At 44.9% G+C, this 24,920-nt stretch overlaps 3 long non-coding RNA genes across 5 annotated transcripts in view; 2 read left to right on the top strand and 1 right to left on the bottom strand.

The window, feature by feature from the left end:
- The window catches only part of LOC144324205 (uncharacterized), a 143,252-nt gene extending 122,301 nt beyond the window's left edge, over positions 1 to 20,951 (top strand). The window contains exons 11-14 of the long non-coding RNA XR_013389728.1: positions 4,612 to 4,720; positions 17,696 to 17,876; positions 20,048 to 20,165; positions 20,471 to 20,951. This is a non-coding gene — a long non-coding RNA (uncharacterized LOC144324205). The remainder of the gene's footprint in view (positions 1 to 4,611; positions 4,721 to 17,695; positions 17,877 to 20,047; positions 20,166 to 20,470) is intronic.
- Positions 17,579 to 20,608, bottom strand: LOC144324206 (uncharacterized). Its single transcript, XR_013389729.1, has 2 exons — positions 20,504 to 20,608; positions 17,579 to 17,841 (listed from the first exon to the last, which is right to left on the bottom strand). It is a non-coding gene; the product is annotated as an uncharacterized LOC144324206 (long non-coding RNA).
- Positions 20,952 to 23,996: 3,045 nt separating the features above from the next.
- LOC144324199 (uncharacterized) overlaps positions 23,997 to 24,920 on the top strand; it is a 584,277-nt gene continuing 583,353 nt past the window's right edge. For 2 of the 3 annotated variants that reach the window (XR_013389653.1, XR_013389667.1), the window contains exon 1: positions 23,997 to 24,865. This is a non-coding gene — a long non-coding RNA (uncharacterized LOC144324199). The remainder of the gene's footprint in view (positions 24,866 to 24,920) is intronic. The other variant, XR_013389673.1, reaches the window with a different exon arrangement.

Genomic DNA, 24,920 nt, shown 5'->3' with positions numbered 1-24,920 from the left:
TAAAAATCCCTGCCCTCATAGAGCTGGCATTCTGGACACACTGACACAAAACTGCCTGTCCTCAGCCTGTGACCAGGGGGTGACTGCCTCAGTATTTCCCCCGGCGTGAATTCGTGCAAACACACACACAGGTACACACTTCTGCATGATCATTACAGGCTTGAATAGTGCAAGGGTAAGAAAATATCTGGAATACTTCTCTTTGGGACCTGCAAAAAAAGGAAAAACTAAAATGTCCCAAAGCCGTGAGTCGTGGAGAAAAGTGATGCTCATTTTTCGGCCTAAAGGTCTGCTCTGCCACAGGAGGCTTTTGCATTAGTCAGTCTCTGCCCACCTGGAAAGATAATCTGAAGGGCTTGAAGTACCTGGACAAGTCCAAACACCCCCCTCCCTTCCTCTCTCCCTCCCTTCCTTTCCTCCTTTCCTTTCCTTTCCTTTCCTTTCCTTTCCTTTCCTTTCCTTTCCTTTCCTTTCCTTTCCTTTCCTTTCCTTTCCTTTCCTTTCCTTTCCTTTCCTTTCCTTTCCTTTCCGAGATAGCAGAGGAGGAGCAGAGGCAGAGGGAGAGGAGAGGATCTTAAGCAGGGTCCATGCCTATCATGAAGCCCGACCTGGGGCTCAATATTACGACCCTGAGATCATGACCTGAGCCAAAATCAAGAGTCAGATGCTTAAACATCTGGGTCTCTCAGGCACCTGCCAAGCACTTAGAGTAAGTGAGAGGTGCTGTTTCCCTGGAAAGTTCCTGGATGGGTAGTCCCTGTGGCTATGTGACCACAGGTTTCCTGGAATGAGGTGGGAGGGTGGGATAGGAGGCAGAGATGAGTGGCATGGTCTTAGGAGGCTAAACCAGGGTGCAGAGGAGGAGAACAGGGCTTAGAGGCACGGCTGTGCTGTGTAAAGGTGCCTTGAACTCCTCTGAGGGCACAGGGCAGCCTCACACCCCAAGACTAAAGCCGGTGTGCGGCCTCAGCACCCCATCCTGGGGGCAGAGCCCCCAGTTGCCTAGGATCAGGGTATGGCACAGCCTGGCCAGAAGGGACTTACTGGCTTCGGGCCACAGCTGGCAGCCAAGGATCCTCTGCTTGTTTCTCTCTCCCTTAGCACTGGGTGTCACTGCAGTGAATGTGGATCCCTCTGGAGACCCTCTTGGGGCCTGGAATTAATCACCTGGCAGGGGACAGGGGAGGAGTGGAGGCTGGAGGGAGAGTCAAGAATGGGGGAGAGAAGGACCATCCCAGCTCAGCAATTCCCAAACCCCCTCAGAAACTGGCTCTTCATCCTTTGCTGTCCGAAAAGCCTCATTTGCAGAGACTGATGTGATGCCTCAGCTGAGCCCAGACGTTTTACACATTAGTGCTGCCTTTGAACACGTTGGGAGCTCTGGGTTGGAATCCCAGGCGCTTACGATTACAGCGGGACCACAGCACTCCTGGCTTTGGGGGCAGGGGCACCTGAATTGCTGCCTCGACGGAGCCAGGGGAGTGCTGGGTGTGGGCCCCACATTGGGAATGGGTAGCTCAGGGCAGCTCTCGTCTGACCTGGAGTCCCAATCCCAGCACTCTTGTCTGAATGGGGCGGGGTGCAGGATCAGCGCAGCACACAGCTTTACCTGTTTTCCACCTCCAACCCGGGGCCAGGGCAAGGAGGACATCCTTCTTTTTTTTTTTCTTTCCTTCTCTTCTTTTCTCCATCATTACATATTGTCTTTGGAGCTGAGGAACTGGATTTTGGGTGGTTCTCCTCTTTGGGTTATGTATGTACCCCCCCCCCCACATACTTTTGAATCACACAGTGATTTTGTTCATGAGGTCGCCCCTTTCACGGTAGCAGATTAGGGAATGAAGAGTCTGGGTCCATGGTGAAATAAATCATTGCCAGCCAAGCCCAAAATCAGGGGTAAGGGCAAGAGAAATTGACGTCTTCCTCCAAAAAGCATTTGTTTTAAATAATGAGATAAAAAGATGAGCCATCTGTGGCTATGAGTGTGGGCGCTACATTGATATGCCACATCCTGGCATAACTCTGGGTGAACTTGGTCTTTGTGATTACCTGTGTGTTTTCATAATGAACAAAAACATGAAAGCAGAGTCACCAAACCCCAGCCCCACTTCCAGAAAGCTCCTGCTCCTCCTCACCCTCCTCTCTCTCCTTTCTCCCTGACCTCCTCCCTCCTCCTGTTTCACCTGTTTCTTCCTCCTTCTCCTACTTCATCCTCCTCCTCTCTCCCCCTCCCTCCCCTCTCCTCCTTCTCCTCCTTGTCAGACAGTTTCACTTCTGTCCTGTTTTTTTCATTTCTCCTTTAGGTTCTTTTGCCTTTCTGAATACCTTTGTAGTGAGGAGCCAGCTTCCTCCCCACCTCTTCTCACTTCTGCCGTTTTGTGATCTTGCTAGTTTTAATGAGAGCACAGTCAATAACTATGGAGAGGTGCTGACGACATTACAAAGGAACTAGCCCTTAACAAGTCAACTGTAGATGAGGTGCCAACAGGATGGACAAGAGGATTAAAGTATTTATGCCAAAATATTAGAAGCACACGCAGAATTAGTTCTCCCCGTGTTAGATATTTTACTTTTGGCAAGTCCATATTTAAAAATCTTTTATCCTTGTTTTGCTTAAAGTATTACAATAAGCCCCGGATTTTTCACAGTTACACTTGTATATTTTCACAGCTGTTTTAATCAGAAAAAATTAATGTGCTTTTGATAGCTCAGAAACCTATCACTGGCAAAAGCTTTGCAAAAATGTGCTGCAGAGCAGAGTGGAATCCTCCACGTTATATATTTTTGCCGGCTATTTGAAATTCATAGAATTTCCCCTAAATATTTTCTTTTGCAGTTCTTGCCTAAATTAATCTAACAGCTTGGGCTGACTTCTTTGATAATCTCTTTTGTTATGAGTGCAGGGATTGCTATTGTTAACATTCTTTGGGAACCAAACATGAACTGCCTGTTACTGGAGGAAAATACAATTGCTATTTTTGCTTGTATTGGAAGTATTTACTCAAATAAAATATACAACATAATGGATAAGCAGGACTGGCAGTCTCCTTGATGGCTTTATGGTCACCGGCTTAGTCTGAGTGTGCTCCCCTGGATTTTCACAGGCAGCGCAGAAAGGAACTTGACTTTTGCTTCTCAAGGTCTGTGACACACACAGATGCACAGACACACACTCTGAGTCTTGGCCATTGTGAGGACACACGGTCTTGGATTCAAATGCCAGGCCCACGTCGTGAACAGCACAAGAGAGCAAACTACCAAGAGTAAAGTTCTGTGGCTGCACGTCAATAATAACAACGGCAGCAATAATCTTTTTTAAAAAAATCCACAAAAGTAAAACATTTGCAACAAGGGAAGGAAAATATAGGGAAGGAACAAAAGAGATGAACAAAAGTCTTGGTTGCCCCTGTCTGCCTGGCGAAGAAGAGGCTGATTTCCAGGGGAGGGAGAATCAGTGGATTAATGTGAACTTTAATACTGAAGCAGTGTGTGTTTATTGCTGGTGACCACAAGACATAAATCTTGCAAGCACAATATACAATACGATGCAGCCCCCAGTTTTTTTTCCCCCTCTCCAGTCTCAATTTGTGTGTAAGTGTGTGTTAAGTGCTGTTGAAAAATAGTGACCTTTAATAAAGGATTGTATCCTGCGACTATTTTCCCAGACACACAGTGACCTTTCAAACCAGACTGAGGTGAGGGGGTGTGGAGTTTGGACTTTGAACCGGCCAGACCCCGCTGTGCTCCTCTGTTAGCCTGGCCACTTTTTATTGTGTCACCAGGGAGCGTTCTGTATGCAAAGCAGGCCGGGCTGGCAGCCTGAACCTTTGCAAATCAATTTGTCTGTGAAGGCGAGTCCACTGGAGTGAAAGATGGTCTAACAGGGCACACTGCCCCCTCTCTTTGTGACATCATCGCCTGTGGTACTCTTGTCAGTCATGTCTGCTCAGAGGACTGTTGGAAGGAGGGGGAATGCCTGGGTGGGGGAGTGAGGGGGTGGGAGGGGTTAATCCTCATGACCAACTGTGGCCTGAGAGACAAGGGGCGTTCTTCTTAATAGGACAGAGCTGAGGGGTGGACAATTAGTCGGCTGGACTGGGACGGTGATGGGGGAGGGCGCCATTATACCCTTACTGTTGCCTGGCTGTGGTCGCCAACCCTACGGTTTCCTCTCCTTCCTAATGGTGACATGTTAACAGGAGGAGATCGCTATTAGACCAGGGGAAGGCTCAGGTTCTGAGGAAATCCTGAAGATCATACTAGCCAGAAAGTTTGCTCCACCCCTACCCCCTGCCAGTAGAGCTGATGCCCACAAAACTCTAACCTTTGATTGTTTTCCATATAAGACCCTGAGCTACAGTCCCATCTCATAACAAACCTTTTCATAAGGGTTAATATTATTATCGATCTTTCCAAGTCTTTCAACACCCAGGACTCTACATTAATCAGTAGCTAAAAATGCCAGGAAAGACAGAAAAATTCAATTACTTTGTTCCCTGATTCACATTTCTTTGAGAAGTCCCTTTAAAGATATGGAAATCCTGCATTTTTCATAAAACAGTGGTTAGATCAATTTCTGTGTAAGCAATTAATCATCTTTATACTCCACAGAAGATGGGGAGCAAAGTGTGACCTACTACAGCCACGCTGACTGATTAGTCTCTTGGTGAGCAGCATGGTGGAGGGCTCCAAACACCTGTCCTACAAGCAGTTTTAAAATGTAAGCCTTCTGTGGAACTCTTCAGGGGAGGAATGTGGAGAGGAAGTGGCTATGATGGGCTCTGGAGCTGGATGAGCTGGAGTTCTAATTCTTTCTCTATCACTTGCCATATTATGGGAACTTCGTCAAGTTACCAATTGCCTGTAAGCCTTGGTTTCCTCATATGTCAAATGGGAATGTTAAAGAAGAGTTACCCCATGGGGTTTTGGTGAGAATTAAAAATTAAGGCGCATATGCTCCTTAACATGATTAGCTCTCTATAATTGTTAGCCCTAGTGATAATATCACATGGGATGATTACTGAGGTAGGTACCAAACAGGTTGTAATTGCATCCACATGGATGAAGTTCAATTAGGAACAGCTTTATTAGCCATGAGAAACTTGTCTCATTCAAAAATCTTTGGATTTGGGGTCAGATGTTGTGTTTTATTTTGCAGATTATCATACTGGATTTAAGGCTATTGACATAGGCACCATATATGTGGCATCATACATATATTGTATTTGTGCTATACACACATCATTTTTTTTCTGACTACCAATCTATTTTCAGTTATAACCCCCGAGCATAGGACACTAAAATTTATTTGTGTATCATGTCCTTTCTACATGGGATCACAGGATGATTTGCAGACAGTCAGTGGTAAACTGACAGGGAGAAAACGTTTTTTGGGAGCAGGATTTGAAAGGGGAAGTCACTCTGAGGCAAGACTAGCCATCCATTTGTAAAGAGCACAAACGTGATTGGCATGGGCTCACATCTGAAAGAAAAATTCCAGAAACTGTTTAATTTTTAAGCTGAGTTTCACTGTGAAAATGGTGAAGGGGCATTGGTTGAATGTATCTCATTTTGAGGGGAAAATTTTTACTGACCCTTTTATTTAGGAACTCACAATGGAGGGAAGACTAACTTTGGGAAGGAATATGGCCACAGGTATGGATTTCAGAGAGGGTTAAGGAAAGATGAAATGTTCTAGGTGATGAAAGGGAAGTATTAGAGGCAAAAAGCTAGGAATGAGGTCAAATATCAGACATTAGAACCAGAGTTAGGATCCTAGAATCTCTTAAGGCTAGTAACAAAACACAGCAAACAAACAGACAAACAAAACCCTCCAGATAATACAGAAGCAACAAAAACAAGCCTTTTAACTACAAGTTAGTGGTATAAAATGAAGACCCTGAGGGGCACCTGGGTAGCTCAGTGGTTGAGCATCTACCTTTGGCTCAGGTCATGATCCGGGAGTTGGGATCAAGTCTCCTATCGGACTCCCCCAGGGAGCCTGCTTCTCCCTCAGCCTGTATGCCTGCCTCTCTCTCTGTGTGTGTCTCTCATGAGTAAATAAATAAAATCTTTAATAAATAAATAAATTGAAAAAATGAAGACCTTGAAAGAGCAAAAAAAAAAAAAAAAAAGAAAAGAAATAAATAAAAGAGACTCTACTGAAGTACTGAAAACTTTGGGATTAAAAGCAGATATAAAAAAAAAATAAAAGCAGATATAATGTTTAGTATGGAAGCGATTAACTATATATTCCAGAAAATGAAGAGAGAGTGATAAAAGCGGGACATACAAGTCCAGTAGGATCCTGTTTACTCTTTCCTGGATTCGGTTATCCAAGATGTCACATCGTATTTCCTGGATTGTAAAACTAGATGGTTCCAGAGCCTAATTCAGCGCAAGCAGCATGTGAGGTGGGCAGCCTTCTGGTTCCTCGGCTTCAACTTCGCCTTACAGAGTTGAAGCCATTCTTGGAAGGCTGGTAGTGTGGGGACCAGTAAACGTGCTTCGGCATAATGTTTCCAGTGTAGCCAGAGGTCTGAGTTGGGAGAAGTGGTGTGGGAAGCTGGAGGTGGTGTGGTCTCCTTCAGGTAGTTGTAGCTTGCTCTGTTGTTCTTCGACCTTGGAAAACCGTGGTTGAATATTGTCCTTTAACCACTTATGAACGCGAGGAATTGCATTATCTCAGAAGGTCTCTTCCATAGAGAAAAGTTGGTAACTATTATCAGCTGGAATTATGGGGGGAAATGAGAAGAGATTAGGAATCCCTGATGAGACCAAAGCAGGGCATTAGTCCCCTAGGGCAGGGCAGTCATTAGCCTGCCAGTAGTGCAAGGCTAGGTGATCTGGGTGGTGGTAGCCAACTGCGCTGCTAGGACAGTCGCAAGGTTTGGGAAAGGGGATTCAGACACTGTCTTTCCCACTCTGTCCACAAACGAGGGATAATGGAGCCGGTTACTACTATTGTCCTGGTCGTACAGTGTGTTCTGACAGGGTTCATGTTTTGGTACCTGGGCCAGTTTGACACTCTAAATGTCCCTGAAGCATGCCTGGTCTTAAGGTGATCTGTATGAGAAATCTGAGAAATGGAAAAACGCAGAGCTCTCCTCCCAATACTCAAGTTGGTGATTTTAATCATTCTATTAAGAAGCCAGTGCCTCATTTGGCACCTCTGACAGCAGGGTGGGGACTCCCTGGTGGTTTCCAGGTGTTCCAACAGATTGCAGGGTACCTGTGATTCCTAGATGAGGAGCTGGGAGCATTATAAGGGACCATCTCTGGGAATGTAGCTAGCATCGTGCCTGATGAGCCCAAGGTGCCCAGCAAGTGGGGACTGTCTCATCATGCTCCTGCACCAAATTGTATGCTGTCTCTTCAACCACAGTGTTATGCCTTGAAGTTGGTGCCCATATCTCTACACTAAAATCCTCAGAATCTAGTATTAAACTGGCATGCTGTGGCCAGAAACTTAGCAAGTGGGATGACTTTGTGATCTAGGTATTTGAGTGGTGGGTAAAAGAGAAGATGAGGCCCCAGAGAAGATATCCTAGCCACTGTGAAGGCAAGTATGTGTGTGAGAGGATGTAAAGGTGGTCAGTATCATTCTTTCTGAATCCCAATTAACGTTATTCAAGTACCTTTTATGTTTAGAGCTTATCGGATATCCACAAGGGCTATATAAAGTTGCTAATGCTGGATACTTGTCTGGATCTTATAGCTGTGGATATGAATGTCCTGCAGTGGTCCCAGAATATTGCCAGTCACTGTTAGAGCTGGGGTTAGGGTATGTAACAAAAGGACTTTGCTTTGTGTAATGCTCTATCTACCATTTTCAGAGTTCATTCATACAGTTGATCTCTCCAGATAGAGTCGCCAGATAAAGTACAAAACCACCCAAATTATATTTGAATTTCAAACGACAAATAATCTTTTAATATATATGCTCCAACTCTTGCATATGCAACAACTAAAAAATTATTTGTTGTTTATCTGAAATTCAAATGTAGTTGGGTATCCTGGTCCCCGCCCCACAAATGTAGCAGTGCTACTTCTGGGTAGAGGACTGGCATAAACACTAAAGCACAAAACTGTTAAGATAGATGTGGTTTGTACACCAAGCTCTGCAACTTACTAGCTCTGTGTCTTTGGGTAAGATTTCATTTTAAAAATCTAACCAGAGTTTTTTTTTAGTGTTCCAGGCTGTGCTGGGAGGACTTAATGAGCTAATGCATGCACAGGCTCAGCACATAGTGACTACTAAGGAGGTTGTAGTTATTGTTATGCTCTTATTCGAGCCTTGCCTGGGAGGCAGCCAGGCATTTCTCTACCCATGTAACGGAGGAAATGAAGAGAAGCTCAAGTTTTGATTCCTAGCTCACCTTTTCATACTAGGTTGACGATACCAAAGTTTTGTTTTGGTGCCATCTTGACATCTTGACACAGCAGGCTCTGGCTGAGGAACCACCCAGTGCTCCCTGTCTTCCCAGAGCAGAGAGAGCAGACCCCTGCCTCAGGGGTACAACCAGGAGGCTGGCGAGTCCCTTTCCTATCAGTACCTGTGGCCAGCAGGAAAGGAAGGGGCGGTGCTTTCAGGGGGTTTCAGTTGTGAGCCCTTGATGCTGTAGGCCATGACCCAAGCCATGGTGGGTTGAGAAGCACTTCCTGCCACCCCCCCTTCTCTGTCTACCTCAGAGCAGCAGAGGACATGCCCACGAGGAACCCCTGGATCAATTCTATCACCCACTTACCTTTATCTGCAGGATGGCCTCATCTGTACTTGTTTTTGGCACTAAATTACAGGCCCCTCCTGGGAAGTATATATGTTAGAAGAACTGTCTGGACACAAGTGACAGAAATCTAACTTAAACAAAAGGGAAATCTGAACCCCCATAACCTAGTCTCAGACAGAAGGGCTGCCTTAAGGATCATTGCAGTCAGGTCTTGAATGTTGTCATTACTCTCTCAGGTTCTGTTCTTCTGTTTGTCCACTTCATTTGCTCTAGTCTCAGCTGATTTCTCTCTTCCAAAAGGAGATGGGCAGCTCCTGACTTTCATGGTTACAGTTTCATAATCAGAGAGGGAGGAGCTTCTCTGTCAGTTCCAGTAAAAACAAAACAAAAACCTTTGGGAAGGATGCTATTGGCTCAGCTGGGTCACATGCACATCCTTGGCTCAATCATTGTGCCCACGAGATGGTATATACATCCTGTGGTTATCCCAGGACCAATTATTGTAAGTTAGAGGGATGGGGTGCCCATGATGTTATGTTCATTAGGTTATGTTGGGAGGAAAGCAGTTTCCAAACAGTTGAGATTGGGGAGAGTGCAATTATCAGAAGAGGGAAGGATTGATGCCTGTGTCTCCTTGAAAAGGAAGAGTTTAGGGCAAAGAGAGCCTGGGTTGGATGGGACTGGCTGGATGATCTTTATGAGGAGGAGGTGGGAGACCACCTGGGTTGTGGAGCTAGGATTATTGCATCTCTGTTTGGGTCTCTTCTGGACCTTACATCATTTTGGTTTGGTTTGGGCACTGGGATAGGGCTGATGGTAACTTCCAATGGAAAAACAGAGGAATGCTTGTGGCTGTGGGGCAACTGATACAGTTAGCACTTTGTGGGAGTAATTGCATCCATGGACTTTCTGCTAGGTGTTTACTTGATGCCTAAAGAAGGGCTAAGTACTTTAGGAGTTTCAAAAAACAACAGAACACAAGACTTCAGCCTTTGAGGAATTTATAATCTTCTTAGGTCAACAAGGTGTCCACATGTGAAGCACTTAGAAAACCCTTTAAGGAAGTGCCAGATGGTGTCTGTAGAACAGGCTCTGGGCTCTGTGACACAACAGGGCATGTGGTTCGGGCCTTGGGCTGAAAGATAGGGCTGCCTAGAAGAATTTGAGCTGGTCTTTGAGAACAAAGTTGAAGGTGAATGCAGGAGGCTGACCTCCCATATAATAAATTTTTATTGTGCTTTAGGATAAATGAAAACTGGGTTTTGCAAAGGATGTAGCCAGAGTGGATATTGCCTTAGGATGAGGACCCAGGTCTTGTCCCAAGGGATCTGAATACGTTTGTTCCCAGGTGTTCCCAGGCTACAACGTGGGTTTGGGAGAAAAGACAAATCACTTTTTGTGGAAATCTACTTTGCCAATACACAAGGTGGTATACAGCCGTGGATCATGTAAATGACCATGGAATAGGGAAGATTGCTTATTTTTCTTTTTTCAAGCAGGCTAGGATTTGTTTATGAATGAATCAATGGGAAATGTTAAGAGACCAACTTTAAGAAAAGGTTTTTAAAAAGTTTTCATGAATATTGTGAGAATTCAGGAAGCAGCAAATGGCCACAGTAGGACAGGGTTTTTCAATTCCAGAAGATCTGGGGGTGAATTCCGTGTTTGTAGCTTACTAAGGGGCAGCACTGAGCCTTTGTTGCCTGGCCTCTAAAAGGGGAATAAGGGTGGTACTTACTTCACAGGGTTTTCTTTTGGAGGGCGCAATCTGTGTACAATACTTAGGACTTGTACTTAGTGCTTGGCAAGTAGTAAAGACTCAATAAATAGTTTTAGTTATTATTATTGTATTTTATTTAGTATTATTATTGTAAGTTTATATAGGTAAACTAGGTATAGGCAGTTGGAGCAGGAACCGTTGTGTTTCACTACCTAGTATGTGCCTGACCCTGGACCACGCAGGCACTTTACGCATATGATTCAATGTAACTGCCGCAAAAGACATGTGAGGGAAATGGAGTGATTTTCATTTTAGAGATGAGGAAACTGAGGGATTAAGGGTCCCCAGTGAGGTAAACTTGAGCCTAGGTGCACCTGATTCCAGAATTTTGCTCTCCTTTTCTTAGAGGGAAGACCAAAGATGGCTGGAGGGGATTGCCAGGCAATTTCCAGGCTAGAGCCTGCATCATAGACTCTACATTCAGATGTCTTGGAAGGGACCCAGATGGGACACCTGAGTGGATCAGCGGTTGGGCATCTATCTTCGGCTCAGGGTGTGATCCTGAAATTCCAGGATCGAGTCCCACATCAGGCTCCCTGCATGGAGCCTGCTTCTCCCTCTTCCTATATCTCCTCCTCTCTCTTTCTATGTCTCTCATGAATAAATCAAAAAAATCTTAAAAAAAAGAAGGGACCCAGAAAGTTGGAGGTGAGGGGGTAATGATGCAAACCTAGTAGAAATGTTTGCAAAAGACAAGAAACAGGTAGGCGCTCTCTGTTTGAGCCAAGCTCCCCAATGAGCTTCTTACAGCAGCATTTGTCCAGGAATGCTGGGGGAGAGGGAGAGAGAGAAAAAGAGAGAGAGAGAGACCCTGAGAACCCTGGGAGAAAGAGAGAGAGAGTCCCTGAGAACCCTGGGAGCTTTGCTAAGCAAGTGTGACCTTTCCCTTCCCTTGGGTCAGTGCCTCTTCTCTGAGGGAGGCCTGGAGCCTTTGGGATACCTCTCCAGCCCCACAGAGGAGGGATGCTGGCTGGAGCTCCCCATGTGGGGGTGGCAGCTGGCCTCTGCCACGGCGATCGCTCCCATCTAATGAAAATATTTCGAAGTGGCACAAAGCAAAGGCATAAAGCAAAGCAGAGCCCTGATGTGTGGGCAGGTGCGGGACGAGAGGAAAAAAGGAGTTTGAGTATGCAAAGTTGAATTGCTGAGACATGGGATATCTTAATAGCGTGGGAAAGGGGGATTGTGAGATCAAAGGCTATGATAAGAGGAAGATTATTTCATCACGACTGTGCCGAGGAGACGATGGTCATACATGCAGGGCAGACACCCCATACACGCCCATTTCTTTGATTTCAAGGTGGGCAACACTCAGTCCAAGCCTGGGCCCTCTTCCCTGACTCCCTACCACACTGGTCAATTCTGTACTGGGTTTACTTGCTGGTGGAATGCAGGATGTCCGGAGCCCACCACATTTGTTCTTATGTGATTTTTGTTTTATTTCCAGTTCATACTTTTATTTCTTTATAGCTAAGAATTTTTCTCCGGCAAAGAATCCTAGTTTTTGCTTGAGGTCCCAGCCTAAGTTCTTTATTTGGTTGTAGCCATTGGGAGTTAATTTGGAGGTTTTTTTTAAAAAAAAATATTATTGCATTTTAAGAATGACAAACCAGTTTGCCTGCATTATTTCTAGTTCTTAAAATTCAAAGCAGTTTGTTAGAGGTGGTTCTTTGCTTTTGGAGATGGAGCTGGTTTCAGTTTTATAGCCCGTTGTCTTCACACCCATCTCAGTGACTAATACTCTAAGATGGATTTCCTTTTTTTTTTTTTTTTTCTTCTTTCCTTGAAGTGGGTTTCAAATCCCCAAAGAATTTCTGGGAGGGGAAAAAATCCTTTAATTGAAAGCAAGAGAAAACAAAACAAAAAAGCATAAGAGAGCTGACAAAAATATCATGTTTAATGAAACCAAGTTCTATCCCTGCAGATGGCTGTGGAGGCACAGACTGACCTAAAGATAGAAAAACGGGTTTCCTTTATGTGCCTTGTAAAGGGTGCTTTTTTTTTTTTTTTTTTTTTTTTGAACGTTGCACGTATGATTGACTGGCATCTCGCAGAGCCCCTGAGCGAGCAGGTAAGAGTCCAGTCCACCTTTCTGGACAGGCTGGGTCCCCCACAGCAGTGCTAAGATGGTTTGTGAAGCATCCCGGGCTCTGCTCTCCTCTGACTGCTTATGGCATGTGCAGCATGTTCTACATCATTGGGTGCTCAGACCTAGACCAGCTATGTGATCTCAGGCAAGGGATTTAACTTGCTTGGGCCTCAGCTTCCTCCTTTGCAAGCTGGTGGGAATTGTATCTACCTCCATGGGTTTTTGTGAGGATTAATTAAAATATGGTAGATGGAGTTCTTGGGTACAATGTATGGCTCTTAGAAAAGGGTGCTGGTTCTTCTCGTGGCCTGATCTTCCTCCCTTTGTGTACAGCCAGAATGTAATCTCCCGTGGGGTGGGTCTGGGCTTTGCACACTTGAGGAGCTTCTTGGGTGCTGGATACCCAAGGAGGCCCCGACAGTCGGCGTGGGCTACACGAGTAACCAAGAATAACGGAATTACTGAAGCAGATTTCTTAAAATAATCTGAAAAAGTAGCAGCCTCTTTGAACTTCCCTCTTAAAGAAACAAATTAAGCAAAACATGTAAAAAAAATGAACACATTAAAAACCTCTACAAGGTTGAAATGCACTTTATTTCATTAGGAATTAATGACTTGGAAGTTTTCCTGTTCTGCTGTCAATTCTTGCATCTCACTGGTGGCCCTTCTTTTCTGCCTTCTGTCTATGGAGTTGTGCTCCTCAAGGCTGAGAGGACATGGGTAGGTAGGTTTTGCAGTTTGAAAAATGAGCTTTTTCCATCAGGGAAGGGTACTGTGGCCCTAAGAATGGCATATGACCCTCTGGTCCATGAGGTCCCAAGGTAGCAAAGGCACAGCTTATTTTGGAATCTTCTTTGCTGGAGAACAAGAGGCACCTGAGTATCGCCAAAACGCATTTTCTAACTTCTCTATTTCAAACACTTGACTGGGGTCTCTGACCGCCCCCAACCTCCCAGGACACTCAGCCTGCCATGCATTTTTCCTGACCTCACTCGTTTTCTCTGCCTTGCTCTTTATAGAATTACATCCCCTCTCTTTGGTTGTCCGGCTTGGCAGTTCATCTCTCTGCATGCTATTTGCTCATCTCAGTCCCTTTTAGGATGGGGTACAGACACCTTAATCCATTGAATTGGGTTCATCGACCCAAGGAGGCACTGTCTCTCTCTTTCGCTCCTTCTCTCCTTTTTCCTTCTCTTCCCCTTCTCTAGTTTATTTCAGTACATGCACCTTGCAGCTACATTTCTGGCTAGTGTTTCACATTTTAAAAAATTCCGTAAACCCTTTTATTTGGCTGTCCTCTACTTTATAAAAATGCCATATCATACCTAGCACCCCAAATTGGCCTGAAAGATAAATAGCAGCTACTCTTTCTTTTTCAAATTATGAAAGGTTTCCCTCTAGGAACAATAGCCAGTACACTGACAGTGAATCCATTTAGTAAAACCATTTATATTTCATTTTAGTGAAATATGTCTATTGTATAATTCGAGGCAAATCTGTGTTTCTTGTAGGGGTTTTTCACCTCCTCCTTTTTAGTGCAGTCCTTCCCTTGTTCTAGCCATGGCTGTTTTGGTAGAAACTTAGCAGCCAGAGCACTTTAATATATTCATCTGGTAAGTAAAGTCCAGATCCCTTTGATTTGAATCCGTCCCTTGCTTTGTTAGGGCAAGATGGGAGTCGGGGGGTGGGGGAGGGCAGGATGGGTGTGAAGGGAGTAACACCATTTTTTAATCACTTGGAAAACATACCCTTCCCTTTGGTTTTGCTTCTGTTCAGAGGCTTTCAAGCTTGTTAAGTCACACCTGGCCCCCAAATAATTGCATCCTCCACATTAAAGTTTATTGCCCCCTTCAATAGGGATGGAATGAAAACTAGGGGAATTTAGAGACAGACCACAGGCTTCACAGAGCAGTGAAATCCACCCAGTTGTGGCATGGTGGGGAGGCAAAGCATCAACATGGAGGAGAAGACCTGCACGGGGCTCGGTGGTGCCCCTACTTACCCACAGGTGCCGGGGGTTCCGAAAGGATGAAGGCCTGTCTATCCTGAGTGGCAGCAAGAGTGACCTGGGCTTGCAAGACTGGTTAATGATGCCCCCTGCTTGTTGAGTGATCTTTGCTTTCTACATTTTTTAAATCCTTCCTCTCAAACAGTCTTTAAAATGCTTTTTTGCTTTCATCTTTGCCAAGGCCAAAGGAGCCGCATGGGTTAACTCTAGTTAGCCGTGCCCATGCTTACAGACGGCCTCTCTGTCTCTCTCAGACACACACACACACACACACACACACACACACACACACCACATGCACGCAGACACTCCAAACTTAACTGATTTAATTTCCATTATGGAAGGTGAAGTCCTGGTAGGGAATTGGGGGATTGCCTTTGGGAACAGAGTTAACAGCACACAGTTGGAATACTGAGTTTGAGAAAGATTATCCTTTTTCTTTTTTTTCTGTTTAAGGGCAATAAGGTGACTGACTGTGGCCACAGACAGGATACGCCAGGAGAGCCTGACTTACTTACACAGACAGGCTGTTCTTGCCCCTTTCTCTGGTCACCTGATCTCTCTCCATGTGCTGCTTTTAGAACTTCCTGGTGCTTGGGCCTGGCCTCGCAAAAGGGAACAGCCATTCGTGTCCAGACACATTTGCAGACTTCTGGCAAAATAGCCGGAGCGCACGAAAATTTACACTTTTCCTGGCACCTGGCCGAGAGTATGAGCAGGATTTGGCTGGGGTTTGCTTTCAGTTAGAAAAGCCCTTTGGGGGTGGGGGTGGAAAGTCGGGGGTGAGGTGGCAGCAAGATCCTCGTGAAGGGTCAGAGATGCTGAAATAAATATCAGCTCGGCTAGGGAGAGCAATTCCTGTAATTATATCTGCCCGATGACTTATAATCAGCGTTCTTAGCAGAGTCTGTAACTTTCATGTTTTCTCCTCCTGTGTGCGATCTGGGTGGCACCGGTGGTGTGGGTGGGAGGGAGCATAACACCTTGATTAAAAAAAGTGGTGTTAGTGGTGGTTGGTGCTGTTAACATGAACATCATTCTCATTGAGATTACCTTTGAAATAATGCCAGTGGGGCATTTGCTGGAATTTCTGGTGGTGGGGAAGGGGCCTAGGGACTGTAGATTGTTTTTCACTAGGAGAATCCTGTGTGTATAGACATTTAAAATACCAAAACAAAGCTGAGTGTGTGAACGAAGCTCAGACTTGCCATGTTGGTCCTGCTCTCCAAGTGAGGGTCCACTTTGGATCTCAACCTAACCCATCCTCTATCTCCCCCTTTTGAAACACTTGAGAGAAACCAGCCGTCTGCCAGTCCACAGGCTGTGTGTCATTTCCTTTCCTCTCCAAGCCTCACTCTTTCCACAGAGGAGACTTTTCAAATTAACGTTTTCAGTTCATTAAAGACCTTTTCGCAAACATTTCGTTCTGGTAAAGGCAGTGTTTCATCTGGAAATGGTCAGGCTCACGTTGGCACAGAATGGTGCGAGAAAGAAAAAAAATCAAATCCCTTCCTACCAAGTGGACAGACCGTGTGCAGGAAACCTCAAATGGGTCTTCCTTAGAGAGGATGGAGAGATTTCTTTGGAAGGAAAAAACAAAGTCGATGAATGAAAATTATTTGCTCATTTGTTTTGCAAAACTAACAAGGGAATAGGGGAGCTGGGCTTTCATTCCCTTTCTTTCAAATAATAAAAAAAAAAATGATTCTCTGGGCAGAAGAAACTCACACTGTGCCCCTTTGTCTTGCTTTTGCTAATATCCATGGCAGCCTCTCCAGAGCTTGCTCTGTGCTTGGGGAGTAATGCATGAAAATCCTTCTGCCTCCAAATGAAAATACACGTGGCCTTCTTTTCCCTGCCCAGTTTGAACCAGACACTTGGAGAGTCTCATGCAAATGGCTGGCTTCCCCAGAACACACCAATGGAGCAAAGCATTAGTACCTTGACAAGCTTGAGTGCTGGGGGCTTGTTGGACAAAATTACAGAAAATAACCCGTCAACATAGGACTAGAGATAGGCATATAGGATGTTCAGTTTCTGCTGCTGTTGTTGCCCCAACTTGGGAGAACCCAAGAAATCTCAGTGCAGAAAGGAGCCTGAGAGATTAGTAGTCTGTGTGTGGAGATTATATATATATATATATACACACACACTTTTTTTAAACTGTGTTTTGTAGAGCCTCAGATGATCTCAGGATTAGCTCCATTTCTACACAGTGGAGTTTGGTATACGATTTCCACCAGACCTCAAACTCCCTGAGGCCTCGGGCCATATTTGTGTTGTTCATGTATTTGTGTAAAATCGACTCTAGGTAAATATTCGCTGAGTAAAGAATGAGAATATAGCTTAAAATGAGTTTGAAAACCATGAATTGAGTCTTTTTTGCCCTTCCCTTTTGCCCAGCCATTTTACATCAGGGCCAGAGATGCTAGATGGATTTCCCAAGGTCCCCTAGCTGGCCACTGGCAGCACCAGGGCTGGAAACCCAGGCCTAGCCCACAGCTAGTGTCTTAGTGTTGCCTTGGTCAGTGGGACCCAGCAAAAGCCACAAATGCCAGCTTCTTAGGGGCAGCTTTCATGTGGGGACACTGCTCCCCACTCACCTTCCAACCAGTGGGCATGACTAGGTGGAGTGTTTAATTAAGATTGCGAGCTGCCCAAGAGCAGGGAGTATGTGTGTTTTGTTCATTTCTGTGTTCTGTATGCCTAGCACAGGGCCTGAAAGTAGTTGCTCAGCCACTGTAATATTTGATGAATGAACGAACGCAAACACAACTCCAGCCAGAGTTTGCTTCTCTTGGACAATCTAGAGAGAAAAGATCCCAAGTTTGACCTCAAGAACTTTAAGATCACAGAGATCTCTGTGTCGTAATTGAAGTGTTAGCACCACTGGAGCATCACCCTCAGCAGCAGCCAGTCTCCTTCATTGTCATCGCCATCGTCACCATCAACAGCACCAGGCAGACATGAAGTGCCTTACGCTGTACATTTGTTCTGAGGGAAATAAGCAGTTATTGCCTTGTTTGAACAGGGCTACTGGTTGGTCCTACCCCTATAATCTTCTCATTCTTGCCCTTTGTAAATAATAGACTCCTACAGCCTGAATTCATGGAGTGATGCAAAGAGCACCGGCCTCCTGAAGGAGCAGATTTGGGTGTAGAGTTGGCTCCACAGCCTCTGAGATTCTGCAGTCTTGTTTACATCCCTTGTCCTCTTTGACCTTCGGTTTCTGCACCTGTCAAAAGGGGAAATGGATTTGCTACTTACCAGGTATGTGATGTTGTCAAACCAGTTAATCTTTAGCTCCAAGCCTCAGTATTCTTAACTATAAAATGGGTTACTAACAGTATGTAGCTCTCAGAATTGATGTAAGGATTACATGAGTTCATGTATGTAAGATCCTTAGCATAATAAGCGCTTGATACATATATTGTCATACTTGTTCTCATCCCCCAGGAATTAGGAAAACTGTATGGAATGATTCATTCTACAGAAGAATTCTATGTAATTTAGGGGATGGCTATTGAATTTTTAATTATTTTCTCTGTGTATCCAGTTAACTTGCCAGCATTCACACTTAGCTATTTGACAGAAATACCAAAGGTAAATAATTCCGAATGGAAGTCATGACCTTAGTTCATTTCCAGCACTCTTCCCACCTCCCTAACCCTCTGACCCCCGACTCATCTCCTCTTCCTGTGTTTCCTGTTTCAGCGAATGGTGTCAACAACTTTGTAGCTGCCCAAACAACTGTCCAGCAGTTGGGAAGAAGTCAGTTTCTACCTTACCTTCATAATCAATCATTTACCATGTCTTACCAGTTTCCCCAGTTAGGAAACCCTCTCCAAAAGCCAAATGTACTTCTCCCTCAGCACTGTGCTACCTGGCATCAAGCCAGAGCTGTTGCCTGGGCTTGGACAGTTGTCTGTCGGTGGCCCTCCTGCCCCATTCTTGTGATTGTGATTTCCTGCATATTGCCTCTGGCCTTTACACAGACTACTTCTCTTCTCTCCACCTGTGCAACCCGTCAGAATTTAGCCTAGAATGTTGCTACAGGAAGCCCCCTTGATTCTCTGGTCTGAGTTTCTTCTAGGGGCATCTTAACTATATGGCCCTGGGCATACTTCTGCCATAATATTTATCATCAGACCATGTTAAGATTTTTAGAACTTCTAAACCTAGAGTGGATTAAGATGTCTTCATTTTGATATGTGACCTAAAATAAAAGCAATATATGACTCTATATGTCATAATAATAATAGCTGACATTTCCTGAGCACTTCTTAGACAACAGGCTTTGGTGCTTTATGTTAAAATTCATTTAAGTTTCACAATGGCCAACAATCACATATTATGCTCTATGCTATCCCCATCTTATGGATGAGGAAATTGAGCCCCAGAATGTTTAAGAAACTCATCCTAAGGTCATGGAGCTAGTAAATGGCAGAGCTGTGCTTCAAATATAGGCAGAATTGCTCCAGAATCTATATTCCTAACCATGCACTGTAAAGAAGTTGAACAAAATTCTGATTTTTCTCTATTTTGCATTTTTTTTGGAGAAAAATCCAATATGAAATTCTTTCAAAAATCTTTCTCTTTTTCTTCTGCTGTTGGCACTGCTAGGCTAAGCCTCTGTGCATGTGTTTATCTGGCCTACTGGTCACCCTGTGTTGCTCAGCTCATAGTGTGGAATTGCCTGTGACATGTCTGTCTTCCTTCTGGACTCTGATCCCTGAGAGCAGGGCCTATGTCTGTGTTTGGGTACCCTATAGGGAGGGGCTCACTGAAGATGCAGAGCCATTGTGGGATGCCACAACCCCGCTGCATAGATCCCCAACTCAGGGTTTCCTGTTTGTTCCCTCCCTAACTAGGTGTAGCTTACCTTGCCAGAGCTAGTGACAGGGTTGGCTGAAGTAACTTTCTATTCTCTATCCTACGCTCCTTCAATTGATTCCCTAGCAGTTTCCTGCCTCTTTCCACAGTTCTCCACATGCTCTCACAAACTTGTTTCTCTTGAGCTGTAGTTGGTAAGAGTTGTGAGTTGTAAATACATTCTAATACACTAAATATAAATGATAAAGAAATAAAGGCTCTCCCTCACTCCCCTTGTTCTCAGGACCCCTCATTCTAAAAACAAACACTATGGGATTAAAATGGGCATGAAGGGAGCTACTTTTCTCATTGGGAGGAGGTCGAGGTGAGGTTTCAGCAACATCCTTCTGAAAGGCTCTTGACCCCGGAAGCCATCCCCAGTCCTGCCTGACACTGGAAATACAGATGAGCCCAGGACCTCTTCAATTCTCCTTGGGGGACTCTCTCCTCCATAGGATTAGCTATTTTTCTCTGTACCATTGAGATGTATTAGTGAATACTTATTCACTCGCTATTATGAGGAGAAAGCTTGTATTTGCCTTATCAATGTTCTACTTGTTTCTTTTTAGGTGCTAGATTCCTTTTTTCTTTGGCCCTCAAGGAGATTTCATCCTGCAAAAGGAAGCAATGATGCCTCTCCCCAGAACTTTCTTTTTTCTGATTCTTCCCAGTTTCATCTTACTTGAGGTAATCTATTGGAAATATGGTTCTCAATATGCATTGCATTTTATTCTTTCTATAAATAAAGATCAAGCCTACTATGTACCAGCAAGGGTGCCAGGCTTGTTATGGGAGAATTTGTCATGGTAGGGGAGCAGGGGTTTTGGGTAGCACTAAGGAAGGCTGCAGAGAAATGACTGTATTCACAGTTACTAGGAGTTCTACTGGGTGCGAAGAGCCTCCTCGTTACGATAGTTTCAGTGTTCCCAGGGAGGGTTCTGCATTCTGTATGCATATATAGATTAAATGTCGTCTAGTCTTCATTACTTTAGGTGTGATCTCATGGGACTCAGGGACAGAATTACCTTTAACTTTCCATCGCTCTCAGATTCTTTGACAATTAAACAGGTGAGTTCACACTTTGTACTTTTGCAGCTGATTACAAGTAGGACCAAGATATGTTTAGACCTAGGAGAGAGCATTTGCTTTTTGGATTAGGAGGCTTATAGACTCTGATCCATTTGAGCAATTAGTTTTGTGTATTGCAATGAACAATGAAAATTTTTAGTATAAGGAGATCCCTGGGTGGCTCAGTGGTTTAGCACCTCCCTTCGGCCCAGGGTGTGATCCTGGAGTCCTGGGATCGAGTCCCACATCGGGTTCCCTGCATGGAGCCTCCTTCTCCCTGTGCCTGTGCCTGTGTCTCTGTCTCTGTCTCTCTCTCTCTCTCTCTGTGTCTCTCATGAATAAATAAGTAAAATCTTTAAAAAAAAAAAAAGAAAAATTTTAGTATAGCATATCCCCAATATTGCCTGGGATATACTTAGAGTAAATAAATATTTGTCGTTTACATGAAATCCAAATTTAGCTGGGTATCTTGTGGTGGGTTTATTGTTTGCTTGTTTGTTTGTTTGTTTATTTATTTATTTATTTTTTTTCAGGCTACATCTGGCTATCCTAAAAGTTAGGCACTTGAGGAATGGGCTTTGAAAAGATCCACACTGTATGTGCCTGGTTGTGTTTGTTTTTTAGGTATGTGTTTGGGGAGAGAAGGGAGGGTCTAGGGGAGAACTACTTGAGCAACTGGACAAGTGCTTGTTACAGGAGAAGTCTGAGAGGGAAATTAATGGTGAGTATTTACTCATAAAATAATTCTGGTTATCTCAGGAGAGGCAACCCTGGGCTTAGTGATTTAGGGAAGAGTGTCTTTAGCTGTCTTGGCACTGTGGCCTTAGTAAGGGGTATGGTGAAAGGAAGACTAGAATGTGCCAGGAAGGCTGAATGTCTTTATTATGGCCAGTTAGTGTGATTTTGAGCAACCCATTTCAGGCTGCTTTGTCTCATTTTCTGTATCTGTCAGATGGGGCTTAATAATTATTCTATTTACTTCAAGGGTTTATTTTGAGTCATGAGTTTTGAAACAATGCTCAAGCTGTTTGAAAATTAGTAAACTTGTGGTAAGCTTGCTATACCACTAAAGGAAACAGACCCTTTGTCTTGCCAAAATACACCGGACCTGTACCACAGTTTTGGGAATCCAAGCCTTGGAATCCTTGTTTGGATACTCCTAACAGCAAGTGAATCAGACCCCTCTCCTCAAATGCATCAGGGAAAGCCCCTTGGACAAGTTCTCAGATGATTTTGGTTTCGCTAAATGCTATTTTGAGGTAGCTACTGATCTCGTACCTCAGTGGGATTTGAAGTGTGACTGAAGAGGATTTAGGATATTTATGTACAAGCTGGTTTAACTTAGCAGAGAAGGAATATCTGGATAAGTTTTTTTTTTTTTTTTTAGATTTTTATTTATTCATGAGAGACACAGAGAGAGGCAGAGACATAGGCAGAGGGAGAAGCAGGCTCCCTATGGGGAGCCTGACGCAGGACTCAATTCCGGGACTCTGGGATCATGCCCTGAGCCAAAGGCAGACACTTAACCATTGAGCCACCCAGATTCTTCTGGATAAAAATTGAGAGTAGAAAATTATTGAACATGCATTTCTCCACAGTGACCTCAGTATCTCTACTCAGGTGAATAAACAGAATGTGTCACATACATAATAAGATACATAATTCACATTGCACTTGAGAGTTTCCAGTGTGCCTTTTTACACACATTATCTCATCCATATATATATTATCTCCCTGTGGGCAAAAACAGACTTTTTGCTTCTTTGTACACCACTGGGGAGGAGGGTAGGCTCCAGAATGGGTGACTGAGCAACCAGACACAGCTCACACCCTCCCTTTCTGTGTACTTGTATTTGACCATCTGGGCAACACCAAACTCCTTTGCTCCTCACTCTACCCCATTAAAAATACTTATTGGTTTTTATTATTGGTGGTTATGTTGAACTTAGTACTTTTCTTATACCATTGCTTATTGGACCGTTGAATGGAGGGCAGACATTTTTGTATCTTTTGTTCATCATCTTATTCTCCATATTGAGAATATTGCACATAAAGATACTCAAGAAATAGTTAATTAGTGAATAAGTGAATTGTTCTTCATAGCTTAGTCCTATATTCTCAACTAGATTCTAATAACTGTGAGGGCAGGGACAATATCTTCATTTCCCTCAGTGTTCTGGCACAGTGCTCAAGAACTTGGATGTTAGTGATCTCATCTATGTGAAAGGATCCATACATGCACATGGAAATATGTTATAAACAGGTAGATGTGGCTGCTCAAGGACCTTCATGGGCTAAAGGCACTCTTAGTTTTGGAAGCCTCACCCCACGTTATGTTAATCATTAAAATGCACCTATGTGTCATAATATGTGTGTGTTTGTGTGCTCCATAAAATAATTTTTGTAATTTGTTTTGTTAATTGTTAGTTTGTAATTTTGAGTTTATAATTTCTGCTTTGTCATTTGGAGCCTTCATCTTTCTTTCTTTTTTTTTTTTTTTTTCCATCTCAAACATTTTCTTGGCCCTTAACAAGCCTTCAAGACCTTTATCACTGTGCCCATAGTGACTGATAGCGTTCAATGACTTTGCTTATGGGTACTTCCAGGACAAGAGTGACCAGAAAGCAACAAAAGGATGTGTTAAAATCAAGTTCAATATCCCAGCGAAACTGTTCTCCATCCCCTTTGATCCTGTTCCTGGGCCTTCTCTCATCCCTGCCCCATCTGCCAGACTCCAGGCGTGTGCTCAGAGAGGACGCGCTCTGAGTTTTATGGTATTCCTGGTTGTCCCCCCAAGTGCAAGTGTCTAATTAGGCTTGACACTACTGAGGCGTTTCCCTGACATTTATGTCACTGTCTCTCAATCTTTAGCAGCATTTGGTCTTGTGGGAAGCACAACAAACAATGTCAGAAACAACATAAAATTCCCCATTAGAGGGGGCCCTCGGAAACCGCGCTGCTGTTTATTAGGCGCACTCAAAGGGGAGGCCGAAGGGTGGAGCCGGGTGTGTGGATTCTGGGCTTGGAGGAAGATATAAAATGGTTCATTTAAATTCTTAAGAACTGCATAGGAGGCAGAAGACACAATGAGTATCTTAGAGAAGAAAGGCCATCAGTTGAACAAACTAATCACATGGTAATCAAAGGGGAGTGATTCGCTGCCTACTGAGAAGTACTTTAGAAGAAGTTCCAAGCCGGGGAGCGCAAAGACCCTATTGAATGACAGCTTTCATAAATTATAGATTTTTAAAAATTGCACAAAGGAAAGTGTAATAACGTGCGAAATAGATTTAAAAACTAGAAGTGTCCGAAGCATCCAAGCAAGGCCCCGAACAGGTGGGCTGATGTGGGAGGGGCCGTGCGAGCCTTTGCGGGAAGCCGCCTACCCGCGCAGGCCCCGCCCCAGCAAAGCCCCGCCCCCGCAGACCCCGCCCCCGCGCAGGCCCCGCCCCCGTCCGGGTCTCTTGCCGGGGATGGAGGGATGCTCCATGTTACCTGATAACCCCGGGTGTTTGGAAGCTTGGAGACTGGCTGGACGTGGACCTTCCCACGGCCGGGTAGGTGCCGCTCCTGTCCACCGCAAACCAAACTCCTGGGTGTACAGGCCGCGGAGTCCAAGCCTTGAGTCCCCCTCCTCCCCGGGCATCGGAAGACTGGGAGAAGCTGCCCCATTCGGAGTCGGGCTTCCGCTCCTGGCCGGGCCGTGTTGGATCGGGGCCGGCCGCTGGGTGTGGAGGGGTTGGTGGGAGGACCGCCCACCCCAAGTCCTTCTCTCCCCTTGCCCTAGGCTCCCCGTGCACCTGGGCCCTCGGCTGCTCGGCCCCCTCTGGGGCGGCTGTGAGGTCACGTGGGACTGTGGCCTGCAGGCAAGGGCAGCCCAGGGCCCAGGGCGGGCCAGCCGTCAGCCCAGCGTCCCGGGGCCGAGTTTGCCTTCCCAAGCCTGTCGCCTCTGCAACCAGCAGCCCTTCCCCCCCAGCTTTGTCCTCTTCTCGGGTGAGCGCTCGCAGGTACTTCCGACAGTTGAGAATGCACCGTTAGCTGATAACCAAGGTGATGACCGGTAAAGCCTTCAGATAGGACTCTCCTTGGTCATATCTGCCTTAGAAAAGATGGCTTGAGAAGTTGGGAAAATCAAGCCAGGTTCGAAGTCTCAGGACTGCGTGTTCTTTTAACCTGCGCCATCTGGGGACAGTTACTTACCCTTTCTGGATCAAATCTGAAATGGATATGGGTATATGACTAGTGCCTTCTTCTGAGTTGCGATGAGAAGTCCAGATGAGGTCTTGCTGTAACGTGCCCAGCGCAAGGCCCAGCTCAGGGTGAGTATTCAGTAATGTCAGCCGTTACCATGCTCCTGAGGTCCTCCTGAGCGTG

This window comes from Canis aureus, chromosome 11 (assembly GCF_053574225.1).
Source record: "Canis aureus isolate CA01 chromosome 11, VMU_Caureus_v.1.0, whole genome shotgun sequence".
Classification (NCBI taxonomy): Eukaryota; Metazoa; Chordata; class Mammalia; order Carnivora; family Canidae; genus Canis; species Canis aureus.
The sequence above is the reverse complement of the archived record's forward strand: the minus strand, read 5'-3'. Positions and strand labels throughout refer to the sequence as shown.